The sequence below is a fragment of the Struthio camelus genome, chromosome 4, assembly GCF_040807025.1.
Source record: "Struthio camelus isolate bStrCam1 chromosome 4, bStrCam1.hap1, whole genome shotgun sequence".
Lineage (NCBI taxonomy): Eukaryota > Metazoa > Chordata > Aves > Struthioniformes > Struthionidae > Struthio > Struthio camelus.
Genome location: NC_090945.1, coordinates 16303467 through 16323526, shown reverse-complemented (window position 1 = coordinate 16323526; position 20060 = coordinate 16303467). Strand labels below are relative to the sequence as shown.

Here is a 20060-nt window from a genome sequence, read left to right as displayed (position 1 = left end):
CAATGTGCATTTGATGTTTAAATGAGAGCGCTTCTTTATTGACTGCCTTTATTGCAGCGAAGACTGTCCTTTTTCAAGATGACTGGATTTTTATCGGTTTTACTGCTTTTTAAAGCATATTCTGTTGTTTCAGAATAGGTCCGGAGTGGCTCTCTGCAGTTATTTGTTATTCTGATGTCTTTTTTATTTGCATTTTTCTTGCCTTCCTATCCAGGTGAAGGGTACCAGTGTTAAATAGAAGAATTTTATTTTGTCTCTGCCTCACACCAGTACTAAGCGCTTCTTGTTCATGGACAGCTCCCAATGGAGCTATAAGCGATTCTGGCCCATTACTTTGTCTTTGCTTATTATTTCTAACCAGACTTGATTCACTTCCCATCTATCTATATAGCAACTTACATCTATATATTTAGAGGTATCGCTAGTTTTAGAGCGGTTTTGCAGAGGTTTTCAGGAGCTGCGGGAGACTTGGGCTTGTGCTGTTTGCTCGTTTTAAATGGGGAAAATATGTGCCTGAATCCATCACGTTTCTCTGAGAAACTCAGTGTTTGTGTGCGGTCTGTGGTGCTATTCAAGATGATTAATACAGTGTGTTCACAGATGATCTAACAAATAGCATGGCCTTGTAAAAAGGAGTGTGTGAGAATCGGGAATTCAGCATAACGTGGCATTTAATTAAACACAATAGATATGCTATAACTAAAAGAAACATAGAAAAGAGAAGAAGAGGGAAAGGTGGACTTGTAGACATTAAAAATAGAAGTCCTCACTAAGAAAAATGAATTAAATTGTGAATATTCCCTTTTTTTTTTTTTTAATTCCCCCCTCTCCCTCTTTTTTCTGGCACTCGGACTGAATTTTAGTAAATGTTTTTCATAGCCAGAAGGGCACTTTCTCTCTTACTTCCACAAGTAGTTTTTGCCTAATACAGGAAGTTTTAAGAAGGGACCTGTACAGGGGAAAACGTAGGAGTGGAATAAGGACAGTGTGGTTATGGTCTCATATTTCTTTTCTGGCCTGCTACCTATTTTGTCTTCCAGATTTTCTAGAGAGGAAATTAATAGCGTGACACTTTAGGAGCCCCCAGTTCAGCAGGGCTAGAACTAAATACCGGGAGGAAGGAGAAAAATCTATCTGAGCCAGCTTTGTCCGTCTGAAATCTGTTTCCTGCCTGTAATTCCTACCAGGAATAAGGCACCAAAGCAGGGTCCGGCTGCCCGTGGGAGCCTGAGCTTGTTAGCTCCGCTGCACGGCGAAGGGAGGAGAGCGACCTTCTGGTTTGAGGGAACGTGGGTGCAGTGCCGGGGAAATCTCACAAGAAGCCTAGCTAGCTGGCCTTACTGCATGGATTTTTCCTCTATGACTGATGCAAATGCTTTTACCATATGAACCGTCTGCAGCACTAAGTCTCAAGAAGAAGGAAAACTGACCTTATGCAGATGCAGAAGAAGGTGAGAAAACAACTAGCTGTCACCATCACTATATATTTTTTCACAGTAGGCCTCAATAAATTGCTTCTGCGGTCCTCTGGAAAATTACCTGCAATAGCGGAATTAGCTGTGTCTCGTTATTATGTAGATATTGGGTATTAAACTCCTGACAATGCCAAAGAAAAGTGAAATGCTAATTAGGACATAATTTTTCTATAAATGACCCTGTTCACATCTGAAGAAGTCTGTCAGGAAATTGTCAAGAGAGAATTGTTCTCTTTATTTTCTTACCTCTTTCTGCTCCCGTGTTTCACATGGTCAGCTGCTCAGCGTTAACTATTTCGGCTGTGGCCGTCCGGCGTTTTCAGAAGCTGGTATCTCAATGCACGTGCAATTGTTGTCAGTGGACCTAACGTATAGCTCAGTCCTCGCAGTGCACATTGCTGAAAGGGAGATGAATGTTTCTGGACACCCGGGGGAAATCGTACTCTACTGGCGTAGCGGTGATGGGGAGGCAGCAAGATGCGGGAAGCAGAAGGGGTAGCGTGGGGCTGCGTGTATACGGCAGTGTGCAAAGAAACAGAGAAAGAGGGGGAGAGTGAACAAAAGTTATGGAGGAGACAGGCACCGGCTAGCAAAAAAGTCAAAGGAATAGATGTTAGAATTGAAGCAGCAGCCAGGATAGAGGAAAAAGCAGGAGGAAAAAGTGAACCATTACTCTGTAAAAGGGATGAAAGTGAGAGGAAGGAAAAGGACTAGAGTAGATCAAATGAAGACGACAAATTAGGCCAAGACACGTTGCTACGTAGCTTTTGTTTGCGTTCACACCTCTTACGGCTGGCTGGAAGGAGCGAGTCGTAGTGGGAGAGGTTAGAGGACCTGTTAAAAGAGGCAGGACCAAAATGTTGAAAATCAAGATACTATGAACGTCGATACTTGGAGTAGAAAAGACTAAAGTATCTAAATGGGAGCATGGGGAAAGTTGACAACAGGAAGGAAAAGAAATGGAAACTGAAAAGTTAGATGTTTACCGTTTGTTTCTTTGGTTTTGTAATACTTATGCCGCTTCTTTTTTCTTCAGCCTTTCCCCCGTCATCGCTTTGGGCTCTACCACAGGTCTCACAGATCTCTTGACCACTGGGATTTTTGTCTTGAACACACTTCCCAACTCTGACTGCAGCCGTCTGTCCTTTGGCTTACATCTCCAGCATCTTCCAGGGGGTCTCAAAGTCCCTCTGCTTGTTGACGTGCTTCTTGCTGTGAGAGGCTTCTCGTGGTCCTTGTCACCTCTGTGCTGTTCGCAATTTATCCCCTTATTCCCTTTCTTAACTCCCTCTTTTTCGGCCCTGTCATTCCTATATATCTCTTCACATGCCTTTTTGGCTTTTGCTGTCTGCAGTGAGAAAATGAATTGAGAGCAGACTGTGTGTATCCGTCTGTCTGTTGCCTTCAAACATCTGCTCCATAAGTCAGCTGCAGCTGCGGTGACCCACACGGGCTTGCTCTGGTTTTTGGTTTGGTTTGTTTCCTGCCTTTTTTCTTTTCTTTTTCTTTTCTTTTTTTTTTTTTTTTTGTGTCAGCACGGACAACTGTAGGTGTCCCCGGCAGTATGTTTTTTATCATTATAACAGTGTTCAAACCCAGGGTTTGTTGACAGCATCAGCTGCTGACACATAGGAATTAAATGTTTTGGGATCCTTCGTAATCATTCCATTCAGGGCTTGGAAGAAAAAATTAACTGTTACTCATAAAGAGCAACTCCTATGGGCCTTCAACCTTAATAAGCTTGTGTACAGAGTTATAAATTTATAAACATCATAAAATTATAATGGAGAATTAGCAAAAAAGCTGCTTGAAACTCTTTTCCACCTTGCCTGCAAAATTCTTTCCATAAAAGAGAGTGAGAGACAACATGGTTTTGTGAGGTGCGTGGATCCTCACGCCTCTGTAGGCTGAGATCATGATAATTTGGGGAACAGAGAGGTGATGACGGTCTGAGAAGTCTGGTAAAGGGCTACGAATATATAATTGCCTGCTTGCAAATCCAGGTGAGCAGTACCTGAAAGCCAGAAGTGTTTGCTAGCCGACGTGGAATGAGCTGGTGTGTTCGGTACGGTATCTGGCTGTCCAGTGTAACTACAAAATGCGGATGGATGTGAGGGTGTGCAGAGCCTTACAGGCATCTCCTTTAGACAGCGGATGGGCGTGTGTTCATGGACGTCCTGCACACGCAGATGTCTGTGAGCTAGCCAAATGCAAAAGTGTTTCCCTAAAGGGGGAACTGAAGATGTCTAAATTGATTTTATTCAGCCAGATGCACATAATTTCTTTTATCTGCTTCCTGGGAACAGAAGAGTGCTCAAGGTTTACTTGCTTGAGTAACAGAAATATCTGAGCTGCATGTGGTCATGGATACTGAAGTTTAAAATTGCTTCTTAAATAGTAAGAGGGAGGGTGCTGTAGGATACAGAAATTTCACAAAGCAGCAGGTTGCGTAATCTTTAACGATGACTGAAATGTGTGAAAGCTGTAGCACCTTTAGATTAAATTCCTCAGAAAATACTTATTATGCCACTACTTGCCATTAATATAAACAAAACTGTAAACATAATGATAAAATATATAGCATGGCAAATAATATTTTCTAAACATGCATAAAGGTATGTGCAGGCCTGCATGTGTGTCATATATTTCTGTGTAAATGTACAGAATGTAACTTAAAGTTTTTGGAGCTCAGGTATACACTTTTTTGCTTTAGAGGAGTCTTGCGGTTCAGAAGCTGTAAGGGAAGATCCTCTTGGAGCGCAGATAGTTGTGCAAGTTTTGAAATATCCTGCTAAAGAGCCTTTAAAATTAAACTTAAACATGCTGGGAGAAGAAAAACGCCCGGAACTGTAGCCACAAACTTTCATCTCCTTCCCCTGTGAATCCCTGTCCCAGCAGGGCCTAGTGATCCTTTTGGATTCGTTATGGTCTGTTGTCCCCGTCCAGTTTCAAAAAGTGCATTTTCCTGCACGGGAAGGATCCTCCCCGGTTAAAAGAGAAGCAGAAACGCTGCCCGCTGTTACAGCTCCCGTAGGAAATATTTTGAACGCCAGGTAACGGTTTTGAAGAAATCCTAGAGAGATTTCCTTCCTAAAGAAAGGAAATCCCTTAACACTTTGAATTGGCCAAAATATTTACTGCATTAGGAGTTAGGATCTCGGCAGTCGATGGTTTCCCGGAGGAAAAGAAAGTGCTGCGCAAGTCACCTGCCGTTTCTAGCGTTGTTTGACGTTTGTGAAAGGACAAACGAGCTTTGTGGTGAAAATACCAGCCTGTACCTTGGTTACCCGCTTCCGGTGTGATTTTCTAAGTCTGTTAATCTCTGCTTGCGTCTGTTCTCACGCTGCGAAACGGGGAAAAATTTCTTCTGTGGCTCTTGCCTCTCTTTTAAAAAGGGCGTTTTCTCTGTTTGCTGTTGCAGCACGTTGGGGACTAGGTACAGGCAGGACTTTGGGCACTGATACGACGATTAAATATTTCCTTAGCTCTGTCGTGGTTGAACAGAATCATAAGTTCTTGTGAGCATGACCAGACCCAAAGGCCCATTTCTTTATCTGCTTGCACGCGTTGGAGGGATCTGCAGTTTTAATACAAGTTTTAAAAAAAAAAAACAATCTATAGGTTGAAATACTATTGAAAACATCAAACTTTCTCTGTCTATTTTTGTCATGAGATTGAAAACCCCTGATGGCAAATTGCACATGATAAATTTGTCAGGAAATTAAAACACTGAAGAGAGGACATCAAAGTGCTATCAGAAGCATCTCCTCTCCAGTAGGAATTCAGGCACTAGGGAAAGGATACCTGTGATAATATATAATTTTAATTGGGCTGTGTCATGACAGGCTGACCAGATGCCAATAAAAAGCCTAGGAGAAAAATAATGTGAAAGGGAGGCAAGGTAATGAGTATATATATATCTCTTCCCTTAAACTGTGACAGTTTTTAATCTCTTTGAAATGTCTTTTTGTTCTCGATTTTCCTTTTTTTTTTTTTTTTATTTTATTTTAGTTCTTCAGGTGCAGCACTGCAGTATATCCCGTGATTAGCGCAGCAGAGCGCCCTGATGAGGGCTGGGCGAAGGTCAGGGCTGGGAGGGAGGGCGAGCAGCACTCCAGCTGGGGTTAGCTGAGAAAGCAGAAAATTTGTTCATAGCTCCAGCTCTGGTTTCCTCTTTCGAGCAGCATCTGCAGACAGGCTCCAATTTACTCCTCTTTCGTAGCTGTTGTTGAGCCCTGCTCACAGGAGAGATTTTCTGCCGTGCAGCTGTGGACCCAAAGCCCAGCTGATGCTCTCCTGATGCCAAATGTGAATTGAGAAAAGTCTTTCTCTTCTGCTTTTTGTGAGCGTGCACAGGTCTTGATGCGTGTCATTTGATCAGGAACTGCCCAAAAAGAAAGACTTTTTTTTGTCTTTTTCTGCTTTTACACCAATGCAAACTCATAACTTCAACAGAAAACTGTATCTGTGAAGTACTGTTTGAGAACGCAGTTATTACATGCTCCATCCTTGCAAGGTCCTGAGAACTCATATTCAGTCCCCTCAAATATATACGGCTGTTGATTCGAAAGCTTGTGCTTCACTGCTTGTTTCCTTGGACCAGGATGCAGTTTTGTGTTTGTAAGTCAAGCATAGCCACTTAATAAGGAAACCCTGCTTTATCAGCCATTGAGTCTGAATGACACCTGTCAGTTCTGAGGAGCGTCCCTGGTTCTGTTGCTGTTATGGAAAATGAACGTTACCATACTGAGGACTTCTTGAACTAAAATAATTAAAAAAAAAAAAAAAATTCTATGTTCCAAAGCCTCAGAAAGTTGAGTATGGACTGTAATAAGGTATAAAGAAAGTTTCTAGTATATGGTGGGTTTTTTTGTTTTTTCAAATTACATCCCATTTTAGTGGTTGCAGTATTTTTAATTGATGTGTTTGTTTTGTTTTCAGCCTCAGCATTAGGCAAACATAACTGGAGGCACTTAAAATATCATACTGCAACACGGAGTAATTGGAATAAGGGAAACCAAACAGCAGCAATAATAATAACCCTTAAATTATTGACAGGAACTTGTATAAAAATGTGCAGATACACTCCCGCGTTGATTAACATGTGAACCTTTTTTTTGAAGAAATATCAGAAGTGACTTTGAGCGTTAGACCCGGGGGCTTGAGAAGTTGTCCTTTGCAGGGCCAGCTTCCCCCTTCGGAAGTGCATGCGTTACATTCACGTCTGAGCAAACGGTGCAGTGTTTAAAAAAAAAAAAAAAAAAAAAAAAAAAAAGTCCGTGCTCAAGATAAGGGGAAACTCTGTGTGTATGTGTGTGTTTTTGTAGCTATTCAGAGTTTCAGAAGATCTTCTCCGTATTAGTTTCTCCTCTGATATTAACCTCTTAGCTTTCTGATGTGCTCGGTCAGTACCGCGCTGTTAGCTGCTGCTGTTCTTAGCTTTTAGCAGTGATCTATCTTACAGGAATAACTGCTTCAACAGAGATGCTGTTGACTTTTCTGTTGCAGTGGCAGAGATGGGGTTTTGTGGAGCATCCTGATGGTTTTAAACATTCGAAGGGAGGGGGGAAAGAAATGGACGCTGGGTTTAGCGGCAGTGTGGTGGTTTATGGTGCGTCCCTACTCGTTCAGAGCTGCTTTGATTTCACCCGTGGGCGAATGCCGAAGACCTGGCCCTGCATCTCCGCGCTCCCGCTTTGCTTGTGCAGCTATGAACAGTCTGGGCTGGATAGCGTGTCGAGGGGTGGCGTGTGGGCGGACGAGCCTTCGGTCGCTCCTGTCAATCCTTTCTCGCATCCGGTCTCTTTTTTTTTTTTTTTTGCCAATTACATCGCGCTTACGCAGACCTCATCCCAGAAAGTGGCTGCGTGATACGAGATGCCTCCTGCGGATGGCCGCCAGCATGCACGGTCTTGGCTTGCTCACCTGGCAGTCGTTTCCCGTGTGCACGTGCCATTTCTAAGTGGCCAGTTAACAATGCCCCGAGTTAGGGGCAATTCTAGCGATTTAGGTGTGACGGACGTGGCACTTATTGCAGAAATGATTTTCTGTGTCGGAAACCCGAGAACCAGAGCAGAAACATGCCCGGGAACTAGTTTTTAAAATGTTTGTGGTGAAAGGGAATGGAGAAGGGAAGAATCTGATAGCAGACGTTGATCCTAAAAGTGAATCTGCAGCAATGTTGTTTTTGCTGCTGCACACGCTTTCTCTTTAGCAACGTGTGAGGTGGAACAAAGTCCTTGATCCAAACACGCTTCTAAACTTTGAGGAGTTTAAAATTGAGTCGAGATGTGAATTTTCAGCTGTATCGCTGGTCATGGGCTGACTAGTATGATTACCATGACATCCATCATGGTTACTGACAGATCTGTCACACAGATTCAGTTCAAGGAAAATCTACATTTTTTGCTAAAACCCCTCAAAGTAGAAATTAATATTACAAAAGCTGGGTTACTTTCATCTTCCTAATTTTAACAGTAAGAATCGAGGAGTTTCAATGGATAAAGAACTGCGCTTTTTTTCATAACTGATGATTTATAGTGATATCTGTGGTCACTATAAACATATTGTGATTTAATTCCTAGAGTCAATTACTGAGATTTAAATGTATTATAGGATTTCTAACCTGTGCCACAAACTTGCTGATGAACTGCATTAATAGGACTGTTCATTGTAATGTCTGCCTGTCAAAAGGGGATGTTTTGCTGTCTTTACCTCAGTTTGGAATCTCAGGTTTAATTATCTTACTATAAAATTCTTTTGGATCCATAAATGAAACTATTTTTGGAAGCATTTAAAAAAGATATACAATACCTGGTGATGTAAGACATGATTATGATGAGACAATTCCATATCCAACATTTGTTTATTGTGTTAATCTTAAATGATTTTGCATTAAATGGATTTGTAAGTTCCAATATATCTGTATTAGTGTGCAATAAGAGCAGTGACGTTTTGGTAAATGGAGGACTAACTATAAATGTTCACTGTGTATTGAAAAACAAACACCTCCTTGCCCCAGCAAAAAACAGGCCAGACTTTACCGCAACAGTTTGCTCCCAGTGGAGTTGGCACATGGGAAGCACCTTTGGCCAGAGTGGTAAATAAGCGTGTGTTTGGAACACTTTGTGCTCCTGAAATTCTCTACCTTTAGATCTTTATTGTCCTACCATCTACTGCCTTGAAATGAGATTTTTTTTTTCCACCTGCCTCTAAAAATGAATAATCTTGGAAGCGAGAGTGGGAGGATTAAGTTCTCCTTTGGGAAAAAAGTATAACCCTAATTCTGTTTACTTAAGCCCTGTTTAAGTAACTTAGCTAGTGAATAGGCTTTGAAGAGGCTATTTGTACAGGCAAGGATTTAACCAAAAATATTTGAAAGCAACTTGGCAGAAAAGGTGTCAAGGCTTTCCAAAGGAAAAGATTTCTCTTTTTTTATAGGCTTTTTTGGGGGGGACAAGAAGGCAGGGGATTGCTTACATGGACATAACTGATGAAGCTGAGTTCAGACATTGGGCTCTGCTTTACAGTTTTGTAATCAATCTTTTTTTTTTTTTTCAGTTGGATTTTTTCGTTAACTTGTGATCCAAGACCACTCTTGTTGCTGAAGAAAAAGACGAGCCTGGAAAAACAGTGGGCAGGAATGAAATGCGTGGGCATGAAGGGCACCTACCTCACTTGCTGCCTGGAAATCTTATTTCTGCAGAGAGGTGCCTGGGGGTCACAGGAAGCAGCTGAGAAAAGAAGCACAGCTCCCTGGTAAGTGTTCAGTAGACGCACATCTCCATGATACTCAGAGCTCTGAATTGCCCCTGTGGGCAAATCCCTAAGTATCGTACTGATAAGTATGAGGCTGCACTCTTTGGAAACTTCTCAACATCTCTTTTGTTTTCTTTTCTTTTGGGCTGCCATCACAGTAAATCCAGGTGGTTTTTGCTTGGATACTTGTTAATGGTGGGCAGAAGCAGGGAGTGGGTAGGAGTATCAGGCCAAGGACATTTGTATACAACATCCCAAGAGCTATTTATTCTGGAAGTACGCTGCGTCTCTGCTTTTGATGAGATCCCACACTAGTTCCATTGCTTCCTATCTCTTATTGTACAAACCGGAGCAGAAATCTGCCAGTGTGTTACCGGTGCTGTAACCAGAGTGGCCAAGTCACCTCCTTCAGACCAAGAGGAAGGAGTGAAGGGCGGAGAGTAGACTGGGAGGTGACGTCTTATGGTTCCCCACTCTGATGGCTTATTCACCGAATGTCGTTCCTCTTGGGAAGAGTTTCAACACCCCCCCCCCCCACCACCATGGGATCTGGATTTCCTTAGATCGAAAAACTAGGGCTAAAAACCCCGCATGTTTTCTTGTTAGGGAACCATTCACTATCTATAGTGAGGTAAAACTTGAGCACGAAGCATTTAAATTTTGGACAGGAGTGCGCTCATTCCAAGTGATGATACAGTACAGCACTTCATCTAAATGAGAGCTCTGTTTTTACGGACTTGATGGTATTCTTCCAATATGAAAATCCTTAATATCATGATGATGCTCGCGCTGCATCATTTCCAAATTATCCAATTTGAAAGACATTCAGAATACTACATCCTTTGCCAGTGACAATACAGAACGTTCATGACGCAAAATTGACAATATAGTTCGCTCCAAGGGCAGACAGCAATATTACATTGTGAAAATCCTGAGTTTCACGATGTGGTGTTACCACTGGCTGCTGTCTCCACCTCTCTAAGGATGAGCGAAACCTTGCCGCTGGATAAGGCAAATGCAAATGTGAAAGGAAAAAGGAAAAAATCCAAACAAACGAAACACCCCAAAGCCTAACATATTTGTTTAGTGATTCTATTTTGGATTTGTGCATACTTTTAACTAGTTGTGAATATTTCTGTAATTGGCTGCCAATAGTGACTGCTTCACCAGTATCTGTTGAAATGTAACTGCGCAAAATCGAATCCCAGGTGATTTGAGCTAGGGTGACCAAATGCATCCCAAAGGCTAAAACCTAAAGCTTGTGTGAGACTGAGCCCTCGCAACTTCCTGCAGAAAATGCAGCACCTTTGCCAGTATAGTCGCCATTTTGCAGCATCAGGTACCAAAAGTGGATATATTCACTGTGGTCTTCAGTGGCCTGAGGGTGCGACGGGCTTTGAGCCATAAGCTCTACCGTCTGCCTGCCCAGCTTAAAGAGATGTCCTGTATCATCAGAAGTCAAACCAAGAACGGAGTGGAGGCTTTCAGGAGAAGTGAAGAGGTAACAAAAGACCCTAATTAGCAGGGGAGGCCATAGAGGGAGCCCTTGGGTTTCTCTGGAAAACGTTGCAATGCTGGTTTCAGTCCTCTGGTGCTGGTAATCTCACTCTCCTAGTGGAGGTAATTTCAGCACCTATTTTGTCTCCGTTCTTTACAAAAGCCTGTGCTTCTCTCCTCTCTGCCTCTCTACTTTTCATTCATTCATCCACATATGCACTACCCCTCTGGCCACCTATCCCTTTCACACATCTCTGCTGTTCATTCCTTCTCTATTTTTACTCATCACACAACTAATAAGAGTAGTATAAATAACAGTAAGCAGAGCAGAGGCATTTTGGATATCCCAGACTACTTCCGTGCATCCACTAGGTGAATTTTTCACCTATTGTCAAAGTCGTCTTTTCAGCTGTCGGGATGAGACATGCAGGTTTCATAATACTCTCTGTGATGCAGATGCTGTAGCTGTGGGATGAGGAACTCTGGTTAAGAAGCTAGGTCGCTATCTTGGATCGAAGAGAACTCGAGTCCCAAAGAGAGTTGGACACCCTTTTCTAAATGAAAGCTATTTGAACGTGGTACAGTCCGTACTGCAACGACACCCTTCTCCAGTCCTGGAATACTCAGGAGGTCCTTCGCATTCATTTTAGAGTTGGGAGACCTGAGAAATGCAAAGATACAGTGACATTTCCTCTCCTTACAAGTAGATGAAGGTCAAATAACAGCTCTTTTGCCAAGAGAAAATACAACTGTGTGATGTGGAGATACCCTATAGCAGGTAGACTGTGTGCACTGTGTAGCATCTTGGCTTTGCTTTTTTTTTTTTTTTCTGGAGTAAATGGCTCTTAAAGAAACGTGAATATGGTAAAAAGTGTATAGATATGTAAAATACCTCACAGAAGGGGGAGAGCATGCAGAGTATGTTGTCTACTGCAGCAGACACATAGATTTAAAAAAAAAAAAAAAAGGGAGAATGGATATTCTGATACACTTTCCTTTTGAGAAATTAGGAGTAATCTGTCCCCCATCAAACTTAGTAACGTAGATTTCATTTACTCAGATTTTTCATGAAATACAGTAATAGTCCGAGAATTTGAATACTATCTTTTTCATAGGGAATGAGATGTTTCAGGCCCAAAGTTAGCACTTCCAGTTGCTATGAGAGAACTTGTAGTTATTCTGCCTCTGTAGTCAAACGCGGTGATATGTATCTCTGCAGTAATGTAGTTGAGCACACCTCTGAGCAAGACACGCTGGGAAGTGAAATGAGTATAAAGTACCAAAGGCAAATTACTGGGAACTCAGCAGGTACAATATGTATCTGTTCAGGAAATAAATATTCAAGAAGTGGCAGAAACGATCAATATGGATAACCAGGGACATACAGGAGGAAATCAAGGCTAGGAGAAATGCGGGGAAGATATCTATAATTTATTTTTTTTAAAAATGTTTTGCCAAGAAAATCCCACTGAGAGCTAACATCTCGTTTCCAAGAAATCCCTTAGGATAAATCAGAGATGTTAGCTCTGAAAGAGAAGGTATAAGGAGGCAAAAGAAAAAAGGTAAGGAAATGATCAAGAAAGCTGAGATTGAAAATGAAAGGAAAATTACGCAGGACATGAATATGAATAATAAATGGTTATACAAATGTAAAGTATAAGGAGTAAGAGGTTGATGAGAGAGGCTGCAGGCCCTGTGGGGAAATACTGAAAGGAAACTTATGTCAGAAGATGTGGATATTTCTATGAAACAGAACGACTTCTTTAAATCAGTGTTCACTAGGCAAGGGAGGCTTGGAGGAGAGGAAGAATGAATCAGAAGCGTGCTTTTAAGTGGCTTGGTGAGCAGCTGGGCAGGTAGCTTCTTCCATACACTTTTAAAATTTCAAGTAGTAGCAAGTGATGAGAACAGAGGAGGTTGGCTAACTTACTGAAAGATTTTGTTTTTATCTTGCTTGAAAGTAGAAATAGTCATGAACAAAACTCCGGGTCTAGGAATGTCTGAACATCGAGTGGGACTAAAATTCTCATGTACGATGTGATGGTGGAGAGCAGGGAAGGTGCTGTCATCTGGATTCGAATGAAGAATTCAGGACAAGTGGATTATTTCTTGGATATAGCTCTTTTTAAAAATAAGTTTGGAGCTGGGCTAGCAGAATACAGGATCTGTGGCATATTGGCAGTGGGGATAAAGATTTGATTCAAACCTCTAGACCGAAACTAGCAGTACTTGCTGTATTTCTTCTACAACCACAGCAGCCCAGCATTATACGTGTTTTTCCTGCTGTTCCTATAAGATGGATAACGCCTCAGTCTTGTGCAAAAGGTTGACCAGATCTTAAGACAGGAAAGGAGAGAATAGAGAATAGGTGAAATGGTTGAGTTTAGAGGGTTTTTTTTAAGGTGCGGTACAAGCAAGGCCACACTCAGGGGTTAAGATTGCTTGTATGTACGGAGTTGAAATTGGATGCTTAAAACTAAAGACCTGAATTGGTACGTCAGCACTGAAGTTGGCTAAACTTCAAATATATACTTTACAGGCTTGAGATGCAGAAGTTAGTTAGATCTGATGGTTGTACTGCATTCAAGTAAAAGCAGCCACGTTATTTAGGTGCCTAATACAGATGCACTTTGTAAGTACACTGGTCCAGGCATTTGCAATATGGGAGATAAAATAGCTGGTGTTGGTGGCTTTGCTCTTTATTTGCTTTTCCTGCTGCTTATAGTTTCTAGAGTTCATCAGAGTACAAAATGTTCCATTTTCTGAGGGATTTTGAAATATAAAAACTTGATTCTGTATCAAAATATTCCTGTGCACATTATTTTCTATGAGAGGAAAGTGAGATGGTAGATGTAGTTAAATGCATGTTTTCAGGTTAGTTAAAATGTTTTGCTATGGGGAAAAAGTTTCAAATTCAACTTTATTTTTCATTATATGCACAGGTATACAGAAATTTAATTGAAAATTTGTCTGAGAAAACAATCCTTTTTCTTCAAAAATTTTCAGAGAGTAATCTGGGATTGCACGTTCCCTGTTTTGTCTCGGAAGTAAAATTTTGACTCTGTCTTGATTTTACAAAGGAGTTTAACTTTGAGCGAATATCAGATTTCTGTAGAATATGATTTAATCAAAATACAACCACTTGGTTCCTACAGATTTCTTTTTAATCCTTAGAGCTTTGACATTTTACAGATTGCTGGTTTGCTATGGAATCTGAACACTTGAAAACCTTCAATTCTTGGGAGAGATATTACCCAAGAAGGTAATTTAACTGCCAACTTTATGATCACAATGATGATCCGCTGAGAATAGCAGATTCATTATCTGCTCATTCAAGACAAATAAGATTTCTTTTAGTTCTAATGGTGATCTTTTCATGTTGGAGTTTTTTTTTTCCATTTTCACTGGGAGTGTGTCTGTGTGGGAGAAAGAAAAAGAGATTCTCCTAGTCATAATCGGCAATCATTTGCACATAAATTCATCGCAATGTAATCCTTATAGTTAGTGAAGGATTAAAGGAGAAATGGGAGAACTGCGACGTACGCATGTAACCTTTGAATTAGGAAAGATTTGAGCTACTAATTAGAATAAAGTTGTGGAATAGCTGGACAGACACAGACTGGTCAGAAAGCCAGTGTGGGTTAATGAAAGGGAGGTCATGCTTCACATATCCAATTAGCTTCTCTGGGAAGGAGAGACGGTCAATGAGACTTGACAGGGGTAAAGAAGAAAATATAATGTATTATGACTTCAAGAGGGCTTTGTGACACAATACCACCCAAAAGGCAAGTACATGTCATTAGTCACTCTGGGACTGATGGTGGAATTAGTCACTGGATACAGAAGAGCTTGGGAGCTCACGTCACAGTAAGGAGCAAGCTGCTGCTCATCGGTTAACACGAAGTGGTGAAAGCATAACTGCAGAACTGGTGTCTTGTTCGGGTCGGCTTTCGACACAGGAGGGAGAATTATAAGCAGCGCAGACAAGGAAGTATTAACGCTTGCAGTAAACAATAATTTTGGCCTCGACAATACTAATCAGTGAGCTAAAAGGCCCTGGGTAAATTGAAGTCTGATTAAACAGTAGCTCATTTTGCTAACATAATGAGCTGTAAGCTAACAAAAATTGTGTATTTAAAAAAAAAAAAAAAAGGAAAACAAGTCATGTTTCTTAAATGACCTCAAGCTACCAGTCACATTAGATCAGAAAAAAAGTTACAGATGAGCCAGAGGTGTTCAGCCCCAATAAGAGTGGCCCTTAATTATTGTATTCTGTGAAATAGTAAGAATAAGTTTAAAAGGTTGCACAGCATTTGGATTGTAATGCACCGGGAGATACTCAAGAACTGTAAAACATAGAGAGGAACTGAGGTGATGCAGTTTTTGAGATCAGCTTAGGGTACAGGAAGACACAGGATTCATGCTTATGCTTAAACTGTTATGCAGCTCTTGAGAAGGTCAAGGATGGTTGCCTCCCCTTGGAAAAATGCAGAACCCCTCTTCTGAGGAGAAGAGAGGATACTGAAAGATATGATGCAAATTAATATTCCTCTAAAAGATTAAGTGGATTGCCAGTCACAAAGCGGTGGGCAAGCTGTCCCTCCTTCCTGCACGCTTCAGACATTTGCATTTGCTTGCTGGCTTTCTTCGCTGGCGCTGCCGTTTTGTGCTGCAGTGACATGCTGGACGGACAGCAGGCCCGAGGCTTCTATCCTGTAAACAGTGCCAGGCTGAGATATTGAGATGCGTGAAGACACGTTGCCATCAGTTTGTGCAAATTAGGGGGAAAATTTTTCCAAGCGTTCACTATTGATTTATCTGCGGTCCCTATTGGAAGTCAGTAGTAAAATTTCATTTGACTTTAATGGCAGAAAAAGCAGTCAGTACTGAATGCTTCCAAAAATCCTGCGCTAATGCCTTTCCTCTGCCTTTGGCCATGTATATGCAAAACTCTGTTGACTGATTTCAGAGAGAGTTATGCATAAGTAATCAAGGGCAAAATTGGCTACAAAACCTATAAATGTGATGTAGACCTGGGGAAAAAATAGAAACGTCAGTTTGAGGTTCCTTTGTGCGTTTTTTTTTTTTTTTATTAAAGACACTAATGCATGCAGTGTCCAAAGAGGTTAATAACTATAAAGTGAAATGTACACAAGGTGATATTTCTGTACTTTGTCCGTGCTGCTGTGAAAGCTCCATACTGAAATGAAACCCTAGTGTCCACATCATCCTCAAGCAGCTAGTTCTCCTTCCGCTTTTGCAGAGTAAAAACATATTCCAGTGAATCGTGCTGGGCTTGGCTAAAGGACGGGCACATTAGTGTTGATCTCTGGATAGCCTGAGAAGTGTATTTTGAGGCTTTGTAAAGTAGTTGAGAAGATTATCCGTTCTGCTGTGGAGTAAGTAGCCCTGTAGATGACCTCTCAGTTCGAGTAGCTCGCTCTTGTGTCTTAATTGACTTGGGCTCTGGAAATTTGATAAAATAAAGTGTTTTTATTGGAAAAGGTATTGTGTATTGCACAGCTTGGATACAGAATTTCTAGAAGTGGCAAAGTCTGTCAAGAGCTTATTACCACCAAGCATCTCGCGGTGTCTGAAAGCAAAGCTCGAAGCATTTTAATTGAATCCTACAGAGACTGGTGCGCTTCTGTTTCTCAGTTCAGTGAGGACATCTCATTTCTTAAGTGATATTTTTCTCCTCTGTAATCAAGTAATTATTAGGCTAGTTTCTCTTGTTCTTCCCCTCGTTGCTGAGTGGTCTTATTTTCTCGTTCAGATCGAGGCTGGTGGTTGGTATAGCAGTGACGACTGCTACCTGCCAGGCTTGAACAGCTGCAGGCATTTGTGTCCCGATTTCCTACCGTGCCGACTGTTTCTCCCATCTGTGTCTAGCCTTGCGCCCACAGCCGGTTCTCTAGCAAGGCATAAAATACGACCCAAGCCCTGAATATTCAGCTTGGCCTTTATTCTGGAAAGCATGTGTCTTGTACTTAAAGAACTCGGGAAAACACAGGCTAATACCTGGGACAAATTTAGAGGCGTGGTTCATCTGTTAGGTTGGTCTCTCGGAGAAAAGAGGCTTTTATTCAAAATCTGAATCGTGTATAGTAATTCTTCAGGGCCCTTATAAAGAGTTTGATTTATATGAGGCAAGGGCCAAATGGTGATAGAACTGTTGTGTCATTACCAATACATGAAACTCCCAGAAACTATTGATTAATATTCAGAAATCAGTCTGGGCCACAAGACTAATATCATCGACTTTTTGTCCCATAAAATGGCATTCCACTGGTAGGACCGTAGAATTTTGCACTATGCAGGGAATTGTTTTAGCATAAATAATACTTTTTCTAGAAATATAGATTTATAATAAGGAACGCCTTGTTTATGCTATTATTGGGGCTCAAAAGCGTTTATGTTGCATATTTTTAGAACCGGATTCTGACTCCCAGTTGCACTACCATACATCAAAAATAACTCTGCTGCTTTCCGTGGTGCTGGTGCCATTCTGAACTGCTGTAAATAAGAACATGATTCGGTACTCCAAACTGGAATAGCCTTTGCTTTAGGTACGTTGTGGTACAATGAACTAAACGTAGCTTTTCAAATATTAACTTAATTCAGTTTTTTTTCTAGTGCATACTAATGATTTTAAATGAAGTATGGAAGAGGCAAATCATCTAACAATACTGCTCCTACATCTGTTTAGACTGATGCAGTTTGTGACCTTAAAAACCTCAGAATGCTCCATATATCAGGAACATAGTTTTCTAACTTAAAGGAAACATGAAGGCATGTAAACTAATTTTGGAGGAAAAGGCCTATCACGCTACAGCTGTACGATCTTAAGACTGTGTTTATAAAAGCAAGGAAATTAACATTGCCAGTGGAGTTCTGCGCTTGCGCATATGGGCAAGGATGCCCAAACTCTTGTGCGGGTTTCCAAGCTAACCAGAGTACTGTAATAGGCCCTGATACAAATACCACTCAGGTGAATGAAAAAATTCAGACAGCCAAGGACCTGCTCTCCTGTGCTTGGCCAAGTATCTTAAGGTTGGATTTTAAAATCGCTTTTTAATTCTAGATTGGTTTAAGATTCTTAGATATTCAGGAAAAAAAAAAGAAAAACTGAAATGAGCGTATCTCTATAAAAACAACTTATATTCAAGAAGCATTTTTAGCTGCAGTTTGCAATCAGACTCCAGTAATATCTAAACGTATCATTAGATTTCCAGGAGGGTCAATAACAGAATGAACGGCGCACTGGGAAAAGCTGGTGAACGTAACCTAGGGCAGCAGTCTCCAGCAATCTTTTTCTACTGTTGCCTAATGTGTGCTTAGTTTGTAGATCTCTTGGAATTTTCTTGGTCTCATTTGAAGTTGAAAAGGTAACATCTGAATGGAAACAATTCAACGGTGGTGAGGAATTTCTAGAGAAGACAAGTGTTTGTTGGAAAATATTGTCAAAACTCAGACTTCTGGTGGAAATGCACCAATTTTGATTAAACTTCAGTTAGGAAAGGCTTTCTGGAACCAAGACTGATTTTCTTCAGTCAAATATGGCTTTTTCTTTCTTTCCTTCTTTCTTTTTTGCCTAAGTTGTTTGCCCAGCTGGTTATGACTCACGAGACTTGGGAAATCTATTTTGCAGTTCCTGGGCTGAGAGGAATCAAAAATTTGAATTTGAGGATTTGTGTTGTTTCTTAGTTTTTGTTTTTTTGTTTTTGTCTCAGCTTCTTTCCAAGCTCTATAGCAAAGTTGTTGTCTGTATAGAGGAGGAAAAGGCGTCGGCAAATATACTGGATATCTAACTTATTACATCTTATAGTGTTATGGTGGTTACTATCGAGAAACAATTCAGACTGAGATGGGAGATAAGGACTTGGGGATTCTGTTTCTAGCAATCTGATGACCTCAGTGCAAATTTATACAAGACAGGAATAGCAAATCTTGGATCAAGTCTTGGTAACTTTACATTTGATGAAGAACTTTAGACATTCAAAACTCACCTTAAATATTGAGGATGGAGCCTTAAAGCCTGCTTAGACTGCTGCTCACCATCCTGGCTTTGCTGAAAATAAGTGTCGTAATGCTAGAATTTGCCTAATAGCAGTTGCGGAGCCTTAAAGCCTGCTTAGACTGCTGGTCACCATCCTGGCTTTGCTGAAAATAAGTGTCGTAACGCTAGAATTTGCCTAATAGCCGTTGCCCTATCTCAAAGTTGTGCTGTTATGGCAAAATTAAAGTCTCCGAACACTGGAGATCTGATAGTATGTGATCCTTTTTTCTGCGTATTATGGTTTTCTTATCTGGCCCAAATATTCTGTGCTGCTGCTTTTCGTTAAGGCCTTGTGGGAATTTCCAGTCTTGCCCGTATTCTTAAAGAGGACTAGAACTTGGATTAGGCATGAATGTACAAATAACAATGCACATGCTACTTTTTATTTTAAGTAAGCTACTAGAGTTAATAAGGCTTATAAATTAACTAATGCTTCCAGTTTTTGCTGACTGCACTCTCTGTCATCAGGGATTTTGCTGGAGTTACCACTGAAAATTGCTTATTATAACTTCTGTTTGCTTTTGTAATTTACTTTTTATTAAAGATAAGCCTTTTTTTTCTTTTTTTCTTTTTTTTTGTTTTTTTCTCCCCCCCCCCCCCCAAACCATTCAGTTTGGTTTTGGTCTTTCATCAATGTTTGTCATATAAAGATTGAATTTGGTATAAAGGAAGTGTGTTCTTTAAGTTTTCCAAAAACTGCTTTAACCAATGCTAAGGTCACTGCTTATGTAGGAGAAGATTCTGGCAGATGCATTTTGGTTTTATGGGAAAGAAGATGATACCCACAGTCTTTCTCTAGCACTTATCAGGATCCTTGGGATTCTACTGAAAGCAATTATTAACAGTCTTAGCATTTGATCGATGTTTATAGCTGTTAAGGTTTAACAGATTAAAGACTCTTTTCATGCTTTTTTTTTCCCCCCACACCAAAACCAGAAGTATCTGAAATCTCATGAGGAAGTTTGTTTTCAAGACATTTTTCACCTGCGTTTTATGCACTAAAGTGGCTGGGATCAAGAGATTAAGAAGTTACTAGAAGTTGGATATGTAGGTCGACAACAAGGAAAATGAGAGTTATGCTTTAGGCTAGCAGAAATGCTGGATGTGATGTTAAACATCATGCTCAACACTTCAGCTGATCTGAGAGATCAGGATGCGTGGGATACAGTGGCTCGTCCTCTGCTGAGATGTGAGCTTCAGTGGCGTGCCTTTGCTTTGCAGTGTGTTGTCAGTGTCAAAGCTGGACTGAACGGACCATAGGTCTTTGTCCG

At 40.9% G+C, this 20060-nt stretch overlaps 1 long non-coding RNA gene across 2 annotated transcripts in view; it reads left to right on the top strand.

Moving 5' to 3' along the window:
- Nucleotides 1-20060, top strand: part of LOC138067142 (uncharacterized) — a 101868-nt gene that overhangs the window by 16203 nt on the left and 65605 nt on the right. For both annotated transcript variants that reach the window (XR_011140837.1, XR_011140838.1), the window contains exon 2: nucleotides 9036-9233. This is a non-coding gene — a long non-coding RNA (uncharacterized lncRNA). The remainder of the gene's footprint in view (nucleotides 1-9035; nucleotides 9234-20060) is intronic.